Genomic DNA, 22423 nt, shown 5'->3' on the forward strand with positions numbered 1-22423 from the left:
TGTATATTCATTTGTATTATTTGAGATGTATGCCGTGGTAGTTTGATTACTTAAGTCTCATAATCATATATTATGATGGTCACGAGATAGCATTATGTTAAAAAAAAAAGTCTTACAAGTCGAACTTGTCAATTTTTTTCAAGCAAGCTGACATGTCTTCTTCAATGAAAAATGCTTTTCATCAAATCAGTGGTGAAAAAACAAAAACCCAAACCAAAAATAATTCAACATGTGGGTTGTTGCTTTTCCATGGAAACTTAAAAAGGACAAAAAGAAAAAAAGTGTGCTGGAACAAAAAATATTTCCTGACCAGTCCTCCTTACACGTTCTTTTTCTCAGCATGTCCGTACCATTCCTCCTTTGCAGGAATGCTTGAATAGCTGCTAGCAGTGCAGGTTTTGTAATGCAGTTTTTATGCAGGTTCTAGTAATGATGGCACGTGATCCGTGCCACTAGCCGATACACCCTGGGCATTAAGTTCAAATGCTGGACACGCACAAAGATCCCTTTGTTCGCTGCCCAGAAGAAATTCCCAAAGGAAATCCAAGAGTAATTAGGATTAACAAATAGTCTGCAGAAACTGGTGGCGTCCAAGCAGGCCCCGCTCCTCTGGCTGCTTCTGAGCTGTTGTTTCACCCCCTCGGGTTTTGCTGCCTGCCGCATTACAAACCCTAAAGCTTTTCACTTAGGAAGCTGTCGGGCCAGAATTATTTCTAGCTTTTTGTGGAAAAGATGGTATTTGGCCCCTGTGCTTTCACAGCCCTTTGGGCACTTAGCTGAGGTAATCTAGCTTTGTCAGGTGTTGCATTTGTTTTGTTTTGCTTAGCATTTTTCGTATCAGGACCAGAATCCTTTTTGCTTCAAACTTCCAGACCCTTTAACAGTAATTAATTCTATCAAACCCTGCTCCTTGGAGTGTGTTTGCTTAGTGTCTGCACGCTTCTGGTGTTAATGCCTGTGTTTATGTAAAACAAGAGGTGCTCGCTCTAATTTCACTTTTACTTCAGATCAGCATACTTCAAGATATTTGAACTTTGAATCTTAAATTCTTCACCTTTTTGTTAGAAAATAAGTTCATTTGTCTATAGTGCTTTTTTTTTTTTTTTGATGTTTCCATGCTTAGGATAATTGTTATTTCTCTGAAAGAAGCATTCACATTTGTAGTGACCAAAAAATTCTAATTTACATAGTTAACAGCCCTTCTATCCATTACTCAGTTACCTAGCTGATTAGAAAGTTTGGAGGAAAAGTACTGGGGGCATGTTTGACCACACTTCTTAGCTGGTCACTAGGAGAGGGAGTTGAGTAGGCTGAGAAGTTTGCACATGATGGAGTTTTCTTGGCTAAATCATTAGTGGGAATGAATCTGAAACCCCTGTCTAAAAGAGGAGTTTCCGTGCTCATCTCGAAGCCCGCCTGGCTACGACCCTGTGGTAACATGCTGACACACATAAGTAATCGTTGCAGAGCTACTGGACTCATTTCCTTAGTTTGTAGCGATCTATTAGCCTCATGCAAATCCAAGCCACTATCCTGGGACAAAAAAGCCGAGAGAAGTTACCCGAGTGACATTAATACAGGTTTTATGGACTCACTCTTGCGGAATCCACAAGTGTGCAAAGCTGAGGAAAAAGGAAGATTTGTGCTGGATCTTGGTGAATCCTAGCACATCTGTGGCACAATGATCATAGCTTTTGACAGGCAGAGGGGAGATCAAACAAGTGCGAGTTTCCCCACAGAAACTCGCTCCCACAGAACTGTGTTCATCCCTGGTCACTGGCATCTCTTCTGTGCGCTCACAATAAAATGGTGTAAGTATTCTTTTAAATATTTTGAGTATGATAACTGTTAAATATATCTAACTCCTGTTCAGCATTATGTTTGTGTACATCTGTTGAAGAATAAGTGGTTCTTCTTGAAAAAGGACTTGGGCATGTGATTTAAAAATCTGGAGCATTAATTTCACAGTTCACTTCAGCCACACTCTGTCCAGAACCCTTTTTCTGTTCCGCAAACATTAGCATGATAAAAATTTCCTTAAACTACTGCAAAAATCCTGAGGCACCAAAATTAAAAGACCAGTCTCCCTAGACTCCTTGTTTAATAAATGGAGAGGTCAATTCTGATGACCTAATTTAGTTTTAAATTTTGTGTTAAGGTGCTTACTTGCTTATTCAGTCAGAGATCAGGAAGAACGCCACGTAATTTGTGTGTGTGGTCGACTGCTGCTAGAATAAGTGGCAGAAACCAAACACTTGCAGACAACTCTTCGTCATTAGTCAGTAGAAATGGCCAACTTTAAACTTGAGGTAATATTTGTTATGAATTATTCACTTAGTACTAGAAAATGAATTCCTAGTCTACGTAGTCATAGCCATTGGAATGTGTATTTCATGTATTTCTAAGGAATGATTTTAGATCCAGAGAAAAGAAAGCATTTTTTTTTCACTTGTGTCTTGAACGTGAAGAATGGGATTTTAACAGTGCTGCCTACTGGTCTGCTTCTGCTCTTTCTTGTCAGATGAATCCTTGGCGCTGCTGATGTCAATGTCTGTCTAATTTAAGTGGGATCAAGATTTTACCCACATTTTTTTCAGTGAAAACACAGTTATATCAAACTTGCATACCCTGTGCAAATTCCAGCCTAGACTCTTACCAAGCTACATCAGTTGTAGTTCATAGGGATTTCTGGGGATCTCTTTTCTGGCAAGCAGTATTGACTCAAACACTTTAGACAGCAGCCTAGCAATATCGCCCTCTGTCATGCCCATCCTCCTGATCTGATTAGTTTCATTGATTTCAAACCTTTGATCCTTAATATTCCATTAACTAATGTGATCCATAGTGATCTAGCTACTTACAACAGTATCGGAGGAGAGGCAGCTTGTAAATGAAGTGCATACATCTTATGCGCTGTTGCCTGTCATTACTCTATCTGAAATGACTTTGAATGTTGCATGGTGGGCTCTGTATTGTTACTGGCTAGTCTTGCACTTTTTTTATAAAGCAACCACAGCCAAAAGTTACACCCTGAAATAACTCTGTTGTATGTCATTGCTAGTTTTTAGCCAAATTATCCCTGGTCTAACTCCAATGAGATCAACAGAATGAGTGACTTTGTCCCTGTAAATGAAAAGAAGATGAATTTACCATGTGATGGAGTTGCTCCAGCAGCAGAAGGAGGGAACACAGAAGATCACAGTTACTTTTTCTATAGGAATGTATCAGCCATTGATCATCGGTCTTATTGGAGTTCTCCATGTACTGATTCTCCACTCCTTAAGCTGAGTGTGAACACACACTATTCTCACTTAAATATCTGCTGTTGTGAGTCTGGTGTCCACACAGTTCTGCTAGTTTTTCTGTTTTCAATTTGGATTAGCCTCCATAAAGATGAAGCAATAACCTGATTTCAAGTAGTATAAACTGTAGAAAATTAAATCTTTTAACAGGGACTTTGTATACTGATATCTGGGCTTGCTATCTCGCATGGAAGGTAAGGGGAAATGAAAGGAGGAAACATATTTACGTGAAAGGAGATCTGCCCTTATGCCAACCCTCTACCCCCCGCAAACATTTAACAACTGATTTCCAGGCCAGGAGTGCCTAATGGTACTCCAACTTGCTTGGCCTTGAGGAAGGAAATGCGTCTGGGGGTTGGGGGGAGATGGCTTTGATTTTGCTGACCTGAAAGAGCTGGATTCGAAAGCCTGTGTTCAATATTGCCTTTGGTAATGTGCAGCTTCTCCTACACACTTAGTCTCTGCCACTGGCTATCAGATCTCCTCCAAAAGACTGCGTCAAGATGTCAAGTCTAACGAGTGGAAATCACAATAGTCCGCTTTATCTCTTTTGTTTTTACTTACACACTTGTAGAAGCTGCCAGTTTCTGCAAGCACTTCTTTTCTGTACAGGGAAAATGCGTTTGTGATGCAGATTTCTTTGATTCTCTGAAGGGTTTCACAGGCTCTGAGTCCGTCCCTGCAGGGAATTCTACTTTTCAACTCTCTCCGCTGTGTGTACAGCTTTTGTCTGATCTGGGTTGTTTTATTAATTAAGATCTTTATGTAGGGTACCACAGTTGAGCAGATACCTGCTAGTTTACAAGGACCTGCTCCCAACATAGAAGAACTCTAGATGTACAGTAGAGGAATATAAATATTTGCAAATGGACATGGACATTGGGAAATGACAGATAAGAGCAAGGCTAGGTGGATCAATAGGAAATTGTATGGTAAATTATTTACTGTAAGATTTCTGGCGTGTGAATGAGAACTGATGTCTGTAGATCCCCTGTGGCACTTCTGTGTAGCATGCTTAAATTCTTTTAAACCTGACCTATTTCAACAGGTTGAATTAAACATTTTGGTGGCTGAGAAGGAAGTGTGACATTGACAAAATAGTTTTTGTTTGTGAAAAACCTTTTGTTTGTCTTTGAAGTACACTTGAAGTGAAGTATCTTGAATAAGTATGGATTATTTAGGGGCAGAATCACTGAGGATTTTATTAAACAAAACAGCAAGAAGCTTTGTCATTCCAAGCTGGAAAAGATGCCTAGCTGAGCCAGTAAAACAGACATCAAAGGTGTACATATGGGTTACATTTTAATAATCTTTATATTAAATATATATATGTTATTATAAAGAACTGTTACTAATTTTAAACTGCGTTGGTAAAAACTATTTTTTTTCTTTTTTGTCTTTTCTTCTGTATTGCTAAATGATGTAAATCACTAATGTCAATTTTATGCTGATTTATGCCAGCTGAAGATCTGGCCGTGAGAGACATTTCCCCTCCATATAATCCCCCCAAATAGGGAAGGGAAAAGAGGAGGAAGGAATGGTGTCATCTGGATATGTGAATATTTTGGCTGTAATACAACCTCAGAATAGGCTCTGATACAAAGATGGAAATATGGGGATTATCGTAGAAACTCTTGAGATAATCCTATAAATAGCAGAGGAAATTCTGGCTAGAAGTTGTCTATTGAAACCATTTTGGAATGAGACAACTGACAGGAAGAGAATTTAAAACCAGAAACCACAAGGCAGATCCTCACCTGGTGTAAATCAGCATAACTGCATTAATTTCAGAGGCTTTGACTTGAAAGAACTGTGATGATCTCCACCAGCTGAGGGTCTACAGCCATAGGTACTGGGTGCCAAATGCTTTCACTCACACCAGTGTAAATCTGGAGTACCTCAGCTGACTTGGTGGCATTATTTTGGATTAACGCTACTGTAAATGAGTGTAGGACACAGTCGTTTGTGTTTGGAGAGTGAAGACAATGATTCATATGATGTGAAATGTGTGTTTTTAGATCAAGGAGTACATTTACTTGAGAGATTGTTTTAGTCTGGTGTTGCGGATGTAGGCTGTTTAACAACCAGGAATTTCCTGATTCACCCTGCTGTTACAGAAAGGTGTTGACTCCATACAAGCGTTCGTGATGGTCTTGGCCCCATAGCTAGCACATCAATAAATAAGCCAATAAATTCTCCAAAAGGGGAGTGAAGAGCAGCATTTCACTCTGTATGTTTCCTGCTTTGTACTAGCAACGACAGCAGTATGTAGTCACTGAAGTTGACTGCGTTACTTCAGTGTTACACCAGCTTAACTAAGGGAAGAATCTGGCCATCCAATACAAAGCAAATATTAGTGGAATCAAAAATGGGATTCTTTTAAGCATGTTTGTTAATGTGTATGTAGTAGCATCCAAACTGTACACATGGAAATGTATTAATCTCAGTGAGGGGAAGCCTTGCCTCTTTATTCAAAGCTGTTGCTAAAGGACAAAGATATTTATAGCATGTTTTAATTTATAAGAATACATTTATAAACACATCTTAGGGCCTCTATTTCCCCATATTTTTTAGTAGCGTTACATGTATAACATACTATCTGTTAGCATTTACAGGCTGGATCAGGCCCTGGAAAAGTTTATCTGTAAAATACTTCAAAAAGGTCATGCAAACTAGGTCCTGTGTGGCTCATTTCCCATCATTTATAAACAGGTGCCGTACGTGTAGCAGGGAAATACCTTCTTCAGCCAAGACTGCCCTGGAAGAAAGGGAACAGTGCATAGCTGTATATCGCTACTCAGGAAATCCTAATAGGTCTATTATTAACATTACTGCATTATTATCCCCTGTGAGATAGCTAACGTGAAGTGATTTTCAATCCACGACCAGTTACAGTGTGCCTTTAACTGTTCTATTGTGCCTCTCTTTAAGTGCCACGTATTTTAGCTGCTTATGTGTGATAACTGTGTTTCAAGGCTACAGGAGAGTTTACATCAGCTGCTTTCATCACTGTGCTCTAAATAGCATCTACACCAAAGGGTCCCGGTCTGGATTACTGAGACTATGTGGAAACATGAGAAGAACCAGAAAGATAAATATTTCATGTTGTATCCAGAGCATTTCTTGTAATTGCTCTGTCTCCTGCTCTACTTCCTACAGTATTTCTCTACCTTCAACTGTCCTTTGCCTCCCATTTACTGTATTAACCTTTCCCAGTGTCCCCGAGCATCTGGCTGTTGCAAGTGGCATATTGAATCTTGCATCCACAGTACCTACCCCTTGTTCATTTACTGACACTGACTTCAGCAAAGCTGTACTTAGCTCAGCTGCTGGTTCTTACAGGCACTATAAAATAATGATAATAATAATAAAAATCTGTGGTTCCTCTGGATTTATTTTAACTCATTCCCATGGGAAGGGCTGCATCCATTTTTCACTCCCAAATGCGTTATGTAAAAGTTGTGTTTCTGTAGCTGGATCTCTTTGCCAACTTTGATGAATCTGATGGTGAGAAGAGACCTGCTGTTGCCACTTCTATTTCTTTCAGGCCTTTAAAACTGTGTTTAGAGTCTTCTGCCTTTTAGTTCTGTTTCTCTGTTGCTGTTGACCTTAAAGGAACTATGAACTGGATTGCTGGAGCCTGACTAATGATTTTTATCAGCAGAGCCACTGAACTAGGGTTAACGTTATCAGCATTATTTACCATTGAAGCAACTGTAGCTTTTGGTACTCTTAATCCTGATGTGACATTGGCTAGGTTTTTGGTATGGGATTGTGTGTATGTTTGTACACACACACACACACACACACACACACTCTTTTTCAATGTTTCCTTAGTTTGGCTCTTGCTGTTAAGATCCCCAGTACAGTTCTGAGAAAAGCAATATAATAAGGATGATATTGTGGAGAAGGATGAAGCCAAGGGGCTGTATAAGAGGAAAGTATAGTCATGTTGCCTATTTGTAAATATTTTTTTCAAACTGTATTTGTTTATAGTGGTGTTGCTACCGTCTTTGGTTGCTAGTTGGGTTTGACCTTTTCCTCATTCTGGGTAGGATTTATTGCTCCAGCTTAGCTATTTAAGAGGTAGGCTGTCTAAGCGAGTTGTTCAGACTCTCTCTCATGTAAAGAGAAAAAGCATCACCAAAAAAATGATTCATCCCATCCAAAGACAAGTATCTAGGATATGAAGGATGTGATAAAAGTTCTATCTCAGTGCTTTTATTGAAGTCAATTTCTTTAGGAATCGTGAATTAGGCTTCGGAAGAAAATTAAAAAGTCTTACACACCTAGAGTGTAAAACTTACTGTTGTCTTAAAATTGTCAGACCTCTCATTAGGACCATATTTAGGCCTTCTGTGAACACAGGATAATGTTTGCCACAGAAGATCTGGCTTTAAACCAAAGTAAAAATGATATCAGAATTTAGACTGGGATTTTATTCCATCTCATTCCATCCACATAATGATCTCAGTTAAGTTTTACAAGTGTTTTAATATCAAAATAAAACTATGTTTAAATTATTTTTCTGCAAATAGACATATCTGAAAAACTGGTGTAAATAATAAATTATCATGGCAAGGTGATTTCATTTTGCTTTTAAATGTAAAGGAGTTCTTTGGGGTTCTAAACAGGAAATGACTACATTTTCATATCACTGCCTGCAACAGCCATATAGTTTTACATTTCAATAGTGAGATGCACTTAAAAAAAACTTTAAAATCCCCAGCTATGTGCACAGATATATGCAGTTCTCATTTAAAACATCATCATTATCTCCCAGTACTGCTGATTTTCTTCAAGCAAAACTGTTTGTGAGTGCGTTCAACATCTGAGTTGCTCTCTCAGAAGAGTTTAATGAGTGCTTGTTACTGTGACTGTTTGCACACTTGCGTTTCTTGTTTCCATTGTGCGTAACTCAATTTATGTCTGTGGGTATGGGCTAGAAGGCATGTGACTGGAGGGTGTTCAGGTGGGATCTAATCAGGAGCTATCTGTGGGTGAAAAAAACAAGCAGAGGTAAACTTACAAGAAAGGTTATGGATAAAAAAAGATGAAATACGAAATCTTATGTTGTAAGGGTTCATAAATTAAAATTTTGTTTACAATTCAGATTTCAGATTCTCCGTCTTCCTTTTTTCCCCTGAAAATGTTCAAAACACTCCTACTATCTCTCCATTGTCTTTCCATGTCCTACTGCGTGTGAAAACTTCTGCTCCTCTTCTGGGCAAAAACTGCCTTGATGTTTGTGAAGTCTAACACAGTGAGGCACTGGGTATTGCAAGCAATAAATAATAGTGGTGCTAGTATTTTGTTCATAAGAGAGAGGGTAAACCTTACCCATTTTGGGCTATGCCCTCATAAACGATGGCATTATTTGCTAAAGCAAAATTTTAATCATGGAGGTCTTGGTACGATGGGGTCACAAATGAAATGAGATTAGTGCTTTATTTTTAAATGTCTCTCAGAAAACACTTGATCAGTTGGTCTAGAGTCTATATGGCAGGAATTTTCCATCAAAACATCACACAAAAAGTTACGAACAGAAACTGGCAGGGAGGAGGTAGGGAAGAAGCCCTAGGAGATTAGGGGCCTGAGCAAGGCAGTGGACAAAGCTCTGCTGCTCAGGAGAGAGCAAGAGAGACAAAAGCAGAATAGTTGTAGGCATAATAATGATTAGTTTTCAGGGAGGCAATGCAACAAATATTTATCATTTTTGAATGATGGTGAGGTCTTTCACCTTAGGTTTTATCCTGAAGGTGAACTTCTAACAGCTGTAGCACAATGGTGCCAGGTGCTCTTTGGATCTATAGATATTGATTACCTTTCATGCAGAAAATTATCATTACAAGTCCAGGAAAATGGTGGTGGGGGTTTCCATAGCTTCCAGAGAATTTCTGAACTGTTCAGATTGAGGAAGTCCTACACACACCCAGAGGCAGAGTTTTAGATATGAGGGGAAATTTTCAGGTCTATTGGGAAGATACCTGGTGAGGATTCTGAGTCACAATTTTGTCTTTAGGCACACAACTTCTACCTAAATCATTTATTGGATCTTGCTCATTAACTTAATGTAACAATAAGCTTGTTTATGTAAGGATTGTCAGCTCTTGTGAAGGGCAGAGATTAAAATCATGGTTTAGCATCAGACCACCTTATACAGTATCACTGACTTCAGTAACTTCTTCTACCCTGGGATAGAAATAATCTAGAACAGTTTGTTATCTAGGTCCCTCACAAAGTGAGTGAGGAGAAATCAGCTCTTGCGGAAGATGATTTCTATCTTAAGTGCATTGGATCACTCTGGAAATGCTTACCTCTGTTAGTTGATTAGAGGAGATAGGAGAAGTCCTGGATAATTAAACTTTCACTATAGGTAATTAGGTACCTAGGTAATTAGGATGAACTTGGGCTTAGGTGGTTGCATTTAGGGTCTTAAACCACCACTTAGAGTATCTACATCTTTCAGATGGTCATACCTAGGAGTTCTTTAAGACATGCCTTCTGGAAGCAAGTGTTTGCAAGATCAGTCAATAGGTGCTAAAAGACACCACTTGATTTTGCGAGGGTTTCAACACTCGCAGAGCTCCCACAGATTTCAGTGGGAGCCTGCTTTGCAGAGCAGCTTATGTCTAGATAGCTACATGCTACTAGAAACATAACATTTAGTATCACAAGATTATAGGAGATTTCAGGTTGGAAGGGAAGTCGGGAGGTCTCTACTCCAAACTCCTACTCAAAGCAGGGTTAGCTATGGGGTCAGGCTGGGTTGTTCAGTGCTTTATCCAGCCAGGTCTTGAAAACCTCAAAGGAAGGAGACTGCCCAACCTCCCTGGGCAACCTGTTCCACTGCCTGCCTGTCCTCACAGGGAAAAAGCCAGTCCGAACCTCTCTTGTTTCAATTTATGTCTGTTGTCTCTTGCCCTCCTGCCATGTCCTACTGTGAAGAGCCTGGCTCCATCTTCTTGATGTGCTCCCTGTAGGTACTACAGGGCAGCTTTTGGGTACCCCTGAAGCTGTCCTGTCTCCAGGCTGAACAAGCCCCAGTCCCACAGCCTCTTCTCACAGGCAAGTGCTTCAGCCCCAACCATCTCCATGGCCTCTGCTGAACTTACTCCAGTTTATTAATGTCTTTCTTGTATTGAGGGGCAGCCAAAACTGGATGCAGTATCTAGATGTGGTCTAACAAGTGCCAAGTAAAGGGGGATAATCCCTTCCCTTGATCTTAGTGGCTAAGCTCATGTTAGTATAGCCCAGGATTATGCTGGCCCTCGTTGCTGCCAGGGCTCATGGCTGGCCCATGCCCAGCTCGCTGCCTGCCTAGGCCCCCAGGGCCTTCTCCACAGAGCCAGCCCATCCCTAGCCTGTACTGTTGCCATGGGCTCGTCCTTCCTGGGACAGGATTTTGCATTTGTCCTTGCTGAATTTCATGCGGTTCCCGTCAGACGATTCCTCCAGTCAATCTGGTTCCCTTTGGATGGAAGCCCCTGCCCCTGCCCATGAGCATATCAACTGCTCCCCACAGTCTGGTGTCACTGCAGACTTGCTGAGAGTGCTCTCCATCATCTCCTGCAGATCACAGATAGAGATGTTAAACAGGGCAAGTGCCAGGGTAGACCCCTGTGGTACCCCGCTTGTCACTGTTCTCCAGGAAGAGCGTGACCCGATAACCACTGCCTTCAGAGCCCGATCATGCCACCATTTTTTTACCCATCTAATTGTCCTCGTAGTTGAAATTGAATTTCTGGAATGCAGCATATGATTAGTGATGCCTTATAAAAAGCAAACAGAGAAACAGTTAAAATGTGATAAAAGGAAAAAGAAAGCTTTTTATGTCCTTTTTTTAGAAGGCAGTGCAGTTTGTCTGCTGCATTTAAACATATTTCATACATTTCTCCTGAACAAAGGAAGAGAAATATATTTCAAGTGTATTGTACAAAGAATATGATACTCATCAGCTGCTAAAGAAAAACACTTGTGATACAGGCAACATGTATAATATTTAAAGTCTCTGTCACTGATAATCTTGCTGTATGTCATTCAGAGCTTTTGAAGCTGCTCTCTGAGTAGGGATCAAATTTGTAAATGATACTTATGTTACAGTCAGTCATATAACTCTGATTGTCACTGTGATTTACAAAAAGAAAAGAATAAGCATTCATAGCAACCTAAATAGTATTTTCTTTTTCTCTTTGTTATAATCAAATGCTCACCTTTAGATTCAAAAATCTAATAATGACTAATGGGCAATGATCTTCTGGATTAGCAGCAGTCCATTCAATATCTCTTTGAGCAGTGATTACCATCTTTTTGGGGGGGATATCAATTTAAAGGTCAAGTGCTTTCATAAAAATGGTGATTATCCAGTATTTCATATGTTGAACAAAAGCTTAGTAGGATTCATTGTGTGTCAGTTTCTTTTGTGTATAGCCTATATGCAGAGAAATGGATCGCTTAATTATATAACTGTCTGACTTCAGGGAAGGTATGTGACCATGAACAGAAGCTGTCAAATAGGTCCTTCGCTTTGCTTGTGATATTTAATCAATTACTGTAATGATTGCAGGTTATAAGTTGACTTTTAAAAAAACAGGTAACATTTAAATTACATTTTTGCCATCAGCCAGGGTTTTGGTTATAAATGGGTTATTTTACTGAGAATGGGCTGTGTAACAAAGATGAAAAGATGGAAAAAGGAACAAACAAGAAGGGGCCACACTCCTGGCTGATGCCTTTTTTCTTTTCTTTCAATTTTTGTGCTGCTCTTTTACTACCGAGAAAAAAATCTGTTTCTCAGACATGTCCAAAATTGGCTAGGGCTAAATTTAGAATTAATCCAAGGAAGTGAATTTGGAGCTGGTTTTATCCACTCTTTAAAAAAATAAAATTTCAGTGAACTTTTATCAGTTAAATTGGCTCCATATAATTGGAGCTAGTGAAAAGATCTTAAATATATTCTGCCAAATTTGTAACAAATATTTCACAGTTTTATTTTTTAAAACTTGTTCTTTTTCTCTCTTGTAAGGTAGCTTTCTTACAGGGGAAGAAATTCTTGTTTGTAAACGTGAATTACCACAGTAGTTTGTATATGTTTGTTCTGTTTGTGAATTTTGGGGGGATCACATCCTTATTTCTGATGACATGCCTACCATTTGCCAAGTAATTCATGTGTGTTTAATCTACTGGATTTTAAGAAACACTTCCTATCAGTGGTTTACTGCTCGTTATTGGTGGCATTCTGTTTGTCATTTCAGTTGTGTGGCATTATTACTTCTCCCTTTGCAGGACAGAAACTTGTAAAAGGGATAGTAGTAAATGAAGCACAACAAATAAACTATGGGTAATGGATCATGAACAACCATTGTTGTTCTTTGCACAAAATGTTGTGTGTGAGAGATAAGGGCCTTTGTGTGAAGTTCAGCTACTGCTTGGACTTTTGTACAAACAGACAAAACAACATTGAAAAATAAATGCCTGAGTGAGCACATGCTAGGAAGATTTTTTTCAAATGTTGTTTTGGCTAAATCAAGTGGTTCTTGCTTTTTTTTTTTTAAGTAAAATGATTCTAAAAAATATAATTTTCAAATCAGAAATATCTTATTACTGTTTTAAAGGGTATCTTATAAATATTTTGAGCATCCCATGTAGGCTGGGAGTTGCAATGCTCCTCCCATTTCTACTGAGTAACTGAAGAGAAGGGAGGGAGGTTGTTAGTTTTATAACATCACAGATTAATATGAAAAAAGAAAAAGAACCCCATGTTTTCATTAGTGTTGTATATTAGTCCCACTCCACACATTAAAGTTTTTCTTTAATTATATGAGAGGTGAGTATCAACACAGTTAAGATATTTTATTTGATGCACACTGCCAAAAAAGTGTGTTTGGTTTTCAGTCCCTGCAGACTGTTATTACATAGTGCCTAGGTGAACATCTGAGTTTTAAACAATAGGCATTAGTTATTCTTGAGCTTTGTTGCTTTTTTTTTCAAAGGGTTTTCCTTGTGGCTGCACACATGGTAAATCTTTAACTTCAAGTGTCCTTCTGTGGTGACCAACTAAAATATTAGCAAAATAAATGTTTTATGGGAAAACGTTGGCAGAAACCCCAGCAGAAACAGGTGGTATTGGGTTATTTCAATATAATGTAATGATGCAGCCAGGTTTCCATCTGGACAGCATGTGGTTGTGTCTACTTAGAGAGTATCAAAGAGTGTGAGTATGCACCCGGGATGGTGGTGGTGCACGAATGTGTAGCTAGATGGCTACTTTACAAAATAATAGTCTGGGTTCTAGGTCCTCTGGGTTAAATACTTTTACTGTCAGAATCTGAATTTCTTCATAAAATATTAAAGATGAAGCAAACCTCTGACATGCAATACCGAGCTGTGTAATTATAAGGCAGTTCCTGGAAGCCAAGTATTGTTCACATTATAGCTAGGCGTTTATTATAAAAGAGTTCATTACCCTTGGAAGCTAAGGCATATTTCAAAGAGAGTGCCCTGGAACAGAGGCACTTTCAGCAAGCGTTACTATATGAGGAAAAAAAGCCCCAGGCAAGAGGACCAGCATATAGGTAGGAAATGGGAGAGGAATTAGTGGGTACCTGACTCTAAAAGCTGAATTTTACATACATCTGGGGTAAATGGCTTCATCGTCATTGGCTTCAGTGCAATCATGCTGATTTGCACCAGATAAGGCATTTTTAGCCTAATACCAGGGATGATTTTCTTTTTGGCTGACAAATGCTCTCACAAACCACAGGGCACACTTTGCAACGATATGCCACAGACCATCTCCACATCTGTGCGTTCTCCATGAAGAGAAACAAACTAGCTGTAATTACGTGGGGCTTGCAAAGCCTGAACTGTGGGCAGGATTTGGCCCATTGCATTTAGAGGAAGATCTGTAAGATATCTTTGTAAAATATCTTTTTGTGGGCAAAAGTGTGAGAAGGGAGTTGGTGAGGGGAAGAGAAGAAAAAGGAGAAACAAACTCAAGCTCTCTTGTTGTCAGCAGGAGCAGAGTTGACAAGGAGCTCTTTCCATGACTGGGAGGTGTGGAGCAGTGTTTCAGCCCTGTCCTGTGGGAAACAGGGCTACTAATGAATACACAGGGCCTGATTCTTCATTGCCTTTGTATTTTTTGTGTGTTTATTCCTGTTTCACAGCATCAGTCAGCTTGATAGCATTTGACACCCTGTGTCATTTGCTCAGCACAAGTGTAAATCATCAAACAAGGGCTGAGGAAAATTAAGACCAGGTCTTAGGCTGCCGTGAATCACATAGCCTTGTGGTCTTCACTAATGATACAGTGATTTGCACCAGCTGGGGAACTGGCCTAGGCACTCTTTCTGTGCTGATATATCACTGCTACACATGTATGTGTTAACAATCTCCATTTCTCTTTTTCCCTTGCTCATGGTTGACCTGATTACACTGGAAACAGTTCTGCCTGCCAGGGTGAGGAACCACCCAAAAGTTTAGGGTGCTGGCCAGCAGTACTTGGCAGCTAGAGATCAGCATGCTGCTGCCATTAATCTGTAGTACCACACAGAGGTGCCAAGAGCCATGGAAAATACGAGATGAGATCCAGCAACTGATGAATGTGATGATTAAAAGATCAGCAAACTATTAAACAATAATTGGTTGTGGACAATTTTTGGAAGAAACAATCCTTTCCTATCCATTCAGTTGATATTAAAAAAAAAAGAAAAAAGAAAATGACATGCAGCTGAAACCAGGGATAATACCTCCTTGAGCCAAACGTAGGGCCCTCCCCCCCTTCCCAGACAAATCCTATCTTTATATCTCATTTGTTTTGCCTCTGTGGAGAGGAAATGTGATTAGAAGAGGTACTGAGAGCTAAGCATCTCAGGCCTTGATCCAGCAAAGCACTTAGGAACACGCGTAACTTCCCCTACAAGTGACATCCCATTTAAACTGATGTTGTTATCTCACTTATACTGACACCATGGCTTGCCACTTGCAAGTTGCACATGTGCTGAAATACTTTGATGAATCAGGGCATTGGATGGTGTTCCTGGACCTGCAGTGATTTGAGGTAAGCCACCTGATGACCTAGCCTCTGTTTATTGTTCAGTCTAACCATGTTTACAGTACCTCCTATCGGATCATGCCTTGGGGCACAGTATTTCATTTGCATTCACTTTGCCATTTAAGATCCATGGACCAACTGTGCTGTTCAAAGGCTGAGGTCTTTCTTCAGGTGAAATCTTTTCAACAAACTGAAAAGGATTGATGGATTACCTGTGTCCTCCAAATTCTGACCTGTTGCTACTGAGGCCATGCGGTTGTGCAGCCTCTTGCCTTTCTCTCTGAAAATGAAACCCAGAAATAAGGCTAACTTGTTCTTCCCCTTGTCACAAGGCTGGAATTGCCCAGGTAGCAGAGAGTTTATCCAGAGCCAATCATGAAGGGGGAAAAAGCAACAAAACAAGTTGCACATGGTTCTTTAAATCTCCACAGAGGCCTCAGAAGAATGACTTGAGACAGCCACAGTCTAGAGGTACAGAGATGATGGATGCTGGTGCACTGGGCCGTTCATCTACATCCTGATTAGGACACTGATTTAATAGGTCTGGCTCAAGGTTTCTTGGCTGTGTGGACCGATTTGAATTAGTTGTCCCAAGGATGAGGACAGAAGAACTAAAATGTCCCTCATCTCGGCATGGCAATGTAGGAGTGGCAGAAAATGAGGAGGAGAGTGTAGCGAACCATCAGCCTTACTCATAAGTGCCCTGTACATCTCCTGCCCCTATTGCATTGCTGGAATGGCCCTTTGCCACTTGCCTCTGCAGCCCTCTGGGTCTAAAATCAGCTTGCGACTGCAGGTAGTTTGAAAATATAGCACTGCATGCTGAGAGTTTAAGAGGAAACTTGGTACATTCACTCTTGCCCTGACAGAGAATGTTTCATTCACAGAATCGTATCTGGGAAGCGAACATGATTGCTTCAGATCTAGAAACAACCAAAAAAGTTCAGTGGCATCCCCTCTGAGGAGGCTGTCAGAGAGCTGAGAGTGAGCAAGGGCCTGATGTTGCGAGGAGGAGAGAGAAAAGGGAAATCAGCATTTCTCTGGAGGAACAAGAGCCTTAGCTGTAAAAACAGTCAGAATGTTTGGCCTAGTATCCCCTTCTGCCGCACCTGTATTAACAAGGAGAGCAACTCCTTTGGGTGCTGATTCAGGCCGAATGAAAGCCATTACCCTCCGCTTGTTAGAAAAGAGCAGATGGTTTCAGTGCAGTTCCAAGTGTGTGGGAAATTAAGTCATGGAATGCACAACAAGAGAGGGAGATTAAGAATCTCTATTTGGTGACACAAGAGCAAACGTGTTAGTAAGCAGCCCCCTCATTTTTGCTCATGCAGCATCTTCACTGTGCTGTGGGCCAGGAAGGCAGAAGGTGTTAAAGGAGAAGGGATGTGGTTCCCGTCCCTCTTGACGTTGGCTCTTGCAATGGAGTTGGTACTCTGGTGTGATTTGTTTTAAAGGTGCAATGGATTGTGCAGGGAAGAGCCAGATGGAGGATGTGTGTATGCAAGGAACTGATTTTCTTGAAGCTGTAAGAGTGGTCACTGCTTTGTCCCCCATTTGTGGACATGCCAATTTATTTCCAAGGTTCGTGGGTATGGAGGGGACTCTCTTTGTAGAAGGTTTCAGGTAGAAAGCTTCCCTTTTCCATGCCAAAATAAACCTCCATCTCTCTATCATCACAAATGAACCAGTGAGTTATCCGAAGTTTTGATCTTCTCCTTCATCTAGAATTTGACTCAGGTAAGTGCTCCGATTAGGACATAACATGTGAGTGGTCATGACCCCCTAAAACACCTAGTCACACTCATGATCTCTTAATGGTAGGCATGGTACAGATACACTGTTCTTACCCAACAAAGAGTGGAGGTTCCTTGGCTGTCAGCAAACCTCTTCTGACAGTGCAAATCACAGTCAAGGCTCTTAGCTTCTGACCTGATGTACTAATGAAATGTGCATAGGAATAAGGTCACTGTTTATGCTGCTGTGTGGGATACGTCCCACTGCCCATCATGACCCTACAACCCGTGGAGTGAAGGCACCAAAGAGGGTGCAGTCTGAAAGGCTGACTCTAAAGCAAAACTGACTACATAGATACCTAAAAGGGAAAGAGACTCCTCTCTGGATTTTTCACATGCGCCTGCTAATTTCCTTGACCCTGTTGGTTGGTGGGCACAATACCTTTCCTAAGCACTTCTGAAAATGACACTTATAGCCTACAGGCAGCTTTGCTTAAAAATCTTGGAAAATGAAGCCCGTGCCTCCCAGAACTGCTCTCAAGGTGACAAACCCTACCTTTCCCCAGAAGCATATTGGATTCAGGATAGTCTTTTCCTCTTCCAAAGAGGGAACAATTTTGTAGCTGGCTTTGAATTTTAAGGCTCCCCACTCCTGCTTTGACAAATGTAAAACACTTGCTATTTGCTTAATTGGGTTTGTGTCTGTACTTGCCACCGTGGTTCAAAGGTCTGCATCTGAAAGAATCTTTGGTTCATTTTGGGTCTGTCTGGAGTGGAGAAAGTCTGGGCAGTTGGATTCCTTCCAAAGCAGTTCATCAATCCGTAATGTTTTCAAGAAAGTTTTATTTTGCCACAGTGTCTACTAAAGAGTTTAAGGCTGCCCTGGCAGAGGATCAAAACCTGCATTATTTGGTGCTGTACTGACTTCATAAGGGTTTGCAGCATGGACTCAATTAAGTCTAAAAAATCAGGAAGGTGTGTCTTTCTGGTCTTTACATTAAATGCATACTGTATCTCAAGTATTCTGGACTTGAACGTATGCCATGTTTTGAAGCCAGTATTTTTGAAGGCTCACAAAGAAATGTGCTATGCTATGTATCATATATCTCCTGGAAACAGCCAAAGTTATAATTATGTCTTCTCCTGCTGTAAGAGATGCTAGTAAGTATTTCCAGTAAGAGAACATATAAAGGTGAATCCTAAAAGCAAGGACGAAGAATTGTAAAATATTATTATTTATCATTGAGTAACATTGCAAAATTCCCCGTCTTCATTTCATTGGAACTCTGTCTGAGTGTTGAAAGACATAATAAAAACAATCACTATATTCTCATTTTTCTGTGTGAAAAGATGAAGTCATGGCATATGGTCAGCTCACCAGTGCTGTTAATAATAAACCACAGATAATTAAGCACTGATTTATTCCTCTACGTAAGTGAAACAAATTGCTTTAACGGCTTTTGCTGAGGACCATCTAGTCAGATGGATTATGTATAGGAAGTTGAAACTAAAAATTATGAGAGATCATATTTCAGTGTGGTGGAGGTTTATGGTAGAAACAATTAGAAACCTAACAGAATGTGTCCTGTATTCTCTTTGATGGAAAATCAGATATTAATCTGGGGAAAAGTCTAATTCTCTACACAGCTGCTCCCTTTGCTCTAATGCTGCAGCTTTAAGTTGGAAAAAAATGGAAACATGTTTAAAAAATTGATCATAGCTTATAATAGCAATAATCACCTTGAAATTGGTTGTTACTACAGTTAATGAACAGAGTATTAGAGCATAAAACGCCCTCAGATTCCCCCGGGCTATTAACTAACAAGCTGGTTGTTAACTGTTGGTCAGATAGTATCTTTATTTGGTGACTATCTTTCAAAGACATGGGGCGGGTGCTGGGGAGCAGTGGGATGCTGTCGGGTGAGATGGGGGCTGGGGTTGGAGCAGCAAGAGTGAAGCGGGACCTTGAACAGATTATTGCCAGTGCAGGTCCTCCCTTTCCCCATGTCTGCAGCGCAGTTCCTCCAGAGCATAGATATCCGTGCACGTGGATGCCATGCCACTGAGCATGAGCTCCCACCAGTCTGCCCTGCGGACGTTTTTCCCCAGAGTGAGACAGGGCAGCCCTTGGCAGGACGCTGGGGTGCTCCTGCAGGCTGTACCTGGGGCTCTTTGTGAGTGCAAGCCAGCACGCAATCCTCCCAGGGCACAGGCTTTGCTCAGCTGGCAGGGATGCGGAGAAGTCTTCCCTTTCCAGAAATGCTTCCTGGCCTTTTGCACTCTCATTGATACCAGTAATGCATTGTGGGGACAGACAGGGTGGTGGCACCAAATTTAAAGCCCACAGGAGGAAGCAAAAAGGGAATGGATGTTAGGCTGTGCTTCTAAACCCATGCAGCAAAAGGCATGGTCTATCTCCAAAACCAACTTCTAGCTTTCTAAAGCTTTTTATTGCCTCTGTGGTTGTATTTGCTGTGCCCATTTCACCTTTTGGTTTTGCCAGTCAAGTGACTTTCTTCAGCTGGAGAACAGGGCTAACGTACCCCGTGTCCCCTTTCACAGACTAGCAGGGTATTTTGTAAGCTGGCTAGTGAGCTGAGGTGCTCCTGCCTTTAAAGATGCAGATCCTTCTGTCCTCCAAACTCAAGCCCTAGTTCCCTCTTGCGATAGCACAGACTGCCACCAGCTTTCCAGCTCTGACTGTGTTATTTTTGTTAAAAAAGCTTTGCACACAGACTCAGATTCCTCCAGGAGTTACTAGATTCAACGTTATTTCAAACCAGGACGTTGCACATATCGGATAGCCTCACCTTGCAGAGGGGAACTTTCCCCATTCAGATAGCTGCTGTTTAAGTTCTCTCTGGTCTTTCAGTTAGAAATTTTGTAAGAGGACATATGGTTACAAAAAAATGAGGAATGGTTCCGTTTATCATAGTATTAACTTTGTGTGGTCTGTAGGTTTTTTTGTATTACTCACAAAGTTCCTTACAAAATCCTTTCTGATCTGGAGTTACTGCTTTAGTTTGGATGCTCACTGCTTGCTGAGTTGTAAAGTAGTAAGGGGCTAATGAAATGATATCACTGGAACTGCCTCTGCTGATCTAAAGATTCAGTTTTGTCTACTGGGTTTTTCTGGTGTTCATAAATTTATGGTTTACTGCTCAAAGCTTTGGTATCTTTGGAAAACTTAATGTCAGAGAGCATTTATGACTAACCTGGTGTCTTGATCCCAGGAGTCTGAAGTAATAGGAGCAAATTTCACTATTGCACGTGGCTATATTTAGGTATTTTTTCGGCACTGTTGGGGCCCCTGTTCCTGGAGTAATAGCTCTTAATCAGAACTGGTTGAAATTTGTGGCAGCAATTTTTTTGCCATGACATGTGATGTGTCCTCAACACTAAAAATGGCTATGGAAAAAAAGTGGGTGATTTTGATTAAATTTCTGAGTATTTGATGGGAAAGCTTAAAACAAAACATTTTTACTTGACTAATACCTGGCTTATAGCACTAGGGAGATTTGTTGTGCAGACCACCACAAGCTTTTTATGAGGCTTAAAAGCGGTTTATATCATGCTACAACTTCAAATATAATTACGCTGGCTCAGAAAATACTTCACAGACATAAAGCTCCATGTGTCAGCCCCTAGTTTCTTATGTCTTAGGCGTAAGAAAGGCTGCCTCCACGCTGCCTTTCTACCTCTCGCTCTGAAAGCGGCCTCCTTCCCAGTTTGCAAACACTCAACCTTTGCCCACTGCAACCTTTTACACTTTTCTAATCAAATTATAGAGAGGCAGCTCGCTGGATATGATCTCTGTAGCGTGGGAGATTTAAAATCTGTTAGTTTTTACAGTAGCCTGCCCGGGGCGCTGGGTCGGGGGAGCCGCAGGAGAGGGACCGTTAGGGCCGTTGGGGGGCGGGTCTCAGGAGAGGGACCGTTAGGGCCGTTGGGGGGCGGGTCTCAGGAGAGAGCCGTTAGGAGCATTAAGGCCCATTTGTGCCCTTAGGACTGCTGGGGGTTTTCCTTAGCCTTGCTCTCTTCCGGGGGGGGGGGGTTTGTTCGTATAAAATACTGAGGAGTTCACCTTGTTAAGGAGAGTGGAAGGGCTTTTGTGTGTGTACTGAAGGCTAGGCAGGTAGGAAAGCTAGTTTCCAGGTGTCTGCTGTGGGAAATGTTTAAATTATAATTTTACACTATTTTTGTTAATAGTGTCAGTCAAGGAGACTGGGAGCAACCTCTCTGCCAGGTGGTGTCTGCCTAGGATGGATGAAGGAGAATGAGAGATGGGCTGAAACCTCCTCAGGTGAAAGCAGGACTGCGGCCCCACTGATGCTTCCGCCAATGTCCTTTGCTGGGCTGTGAAGGAGAAGGGGCCCTTGCATGTAAGTCTGAGTCTGAATTTCCTTTGGCCTTCATTGTAAACTATTTTCATTTCTTTATAAGCTACCTTCATTTCATCAGTGGAAAGGTTTGTGTTGGTTTTTTTTTTTTTGAAGTTGAAGTTTTTTGCTTTTTTTTTTTTTTTGGAGTCTGGTTTTGTTGGCTCAACGAGACAAAAGTTACACCCATTCAAATACAGTTCAGCCTTAGCTGAGGGTTTTGTTTTTTTTCTTCTTGTTTTCTTTTAACATTTTCATTCAGCTGCCAAAGTGAAAAATGAATGATTCGCACAGCACTACCTGACAGTTTGTTGGAGAAATAGTCTTCTGAAAAACTGAAAGCCTTTTTTCTGTGAAAGGTGTATGACTGGCTCTATGGAAAACAAAATGCTTCATCCAGAACTAAATGAACAGTGTAGAAAGAGCGTGATAGTTTTAATGGGTTTTATCCTAAACTCTGGAACATCATCTCTGGTGTAACTGCTTGTGCTACCTAATTAGCTCACCACACTGTCTAAATGCCCAGACTGAACTCGACTGCTGTTGAAAGAATAATGATGTTGTTAAAATACAAACAGGACTTTTCTGTTTCTGTGTTATAAGCTACCTGAAACTTTTCAACTAACTGAGTTGTTCAGTCCTGTTGTGTTGTGCTTGAGGTGATACAGTTTGCTGTAATAGGAAATCAAGTGTGTTCTACTTATCCCAGTGTTGGCTTTTTTTTTTTTTTTAAGCCATTGTTGTAAATGTTGAGAACAAAATTATTGTAGTTAAAACTCTCAAAGAGATCTAGGTCCAGCAGTCAAAGTGTAGAAAATAGCTCACTTCTGAGGTAGGGTACATATCAAAATTGTCAAATATATCTTAAAACCAAAGTGAAAGCCTTTCTAGGCTAGGTGATCTTTCTGGTTATGTTATTTTGTTCTATGGATGAAAATACAGGTATCAAGCACA

The 22423-nt window shown here is 40.7% G+C and overlaps 1 long non-coding RNA gene across 2 annotated transcripts in view; it reads left to right on the forward strand.

The window, feature by feature from the left end:
* Positions 1-22423, forward strand: part of LOC136991546 (uncharacterized) — a 427115-nt gene that overhangs the window by 79926 nt on the left and 324766 nt on the right. For both annotated transcript variants that reach the window (XR_010883648.1, XR_010883647.1), the window contains exon 3: positions 21300-21472. This is a non-coding gene — a long non-coding RNA (uncharacterized lncRNA). The remainder of the gene's footprint in view (positions 1-21299; positions 21473-22423) is intronic.

This window comes from Apteryx mantelli, chromosome 3 (genome assembly GCF_036417845.1).
Source record: "Apteryx mantelli isolate bAptMan1 chromosome 3, bAptMan1.hap1, whole genome shotgun sequence".
NCBI lineage: Eukaryota > Metazoa > Chordata > Aves > Apterygiformes > Apterygidae > Apteryx > Apteryx mantelli.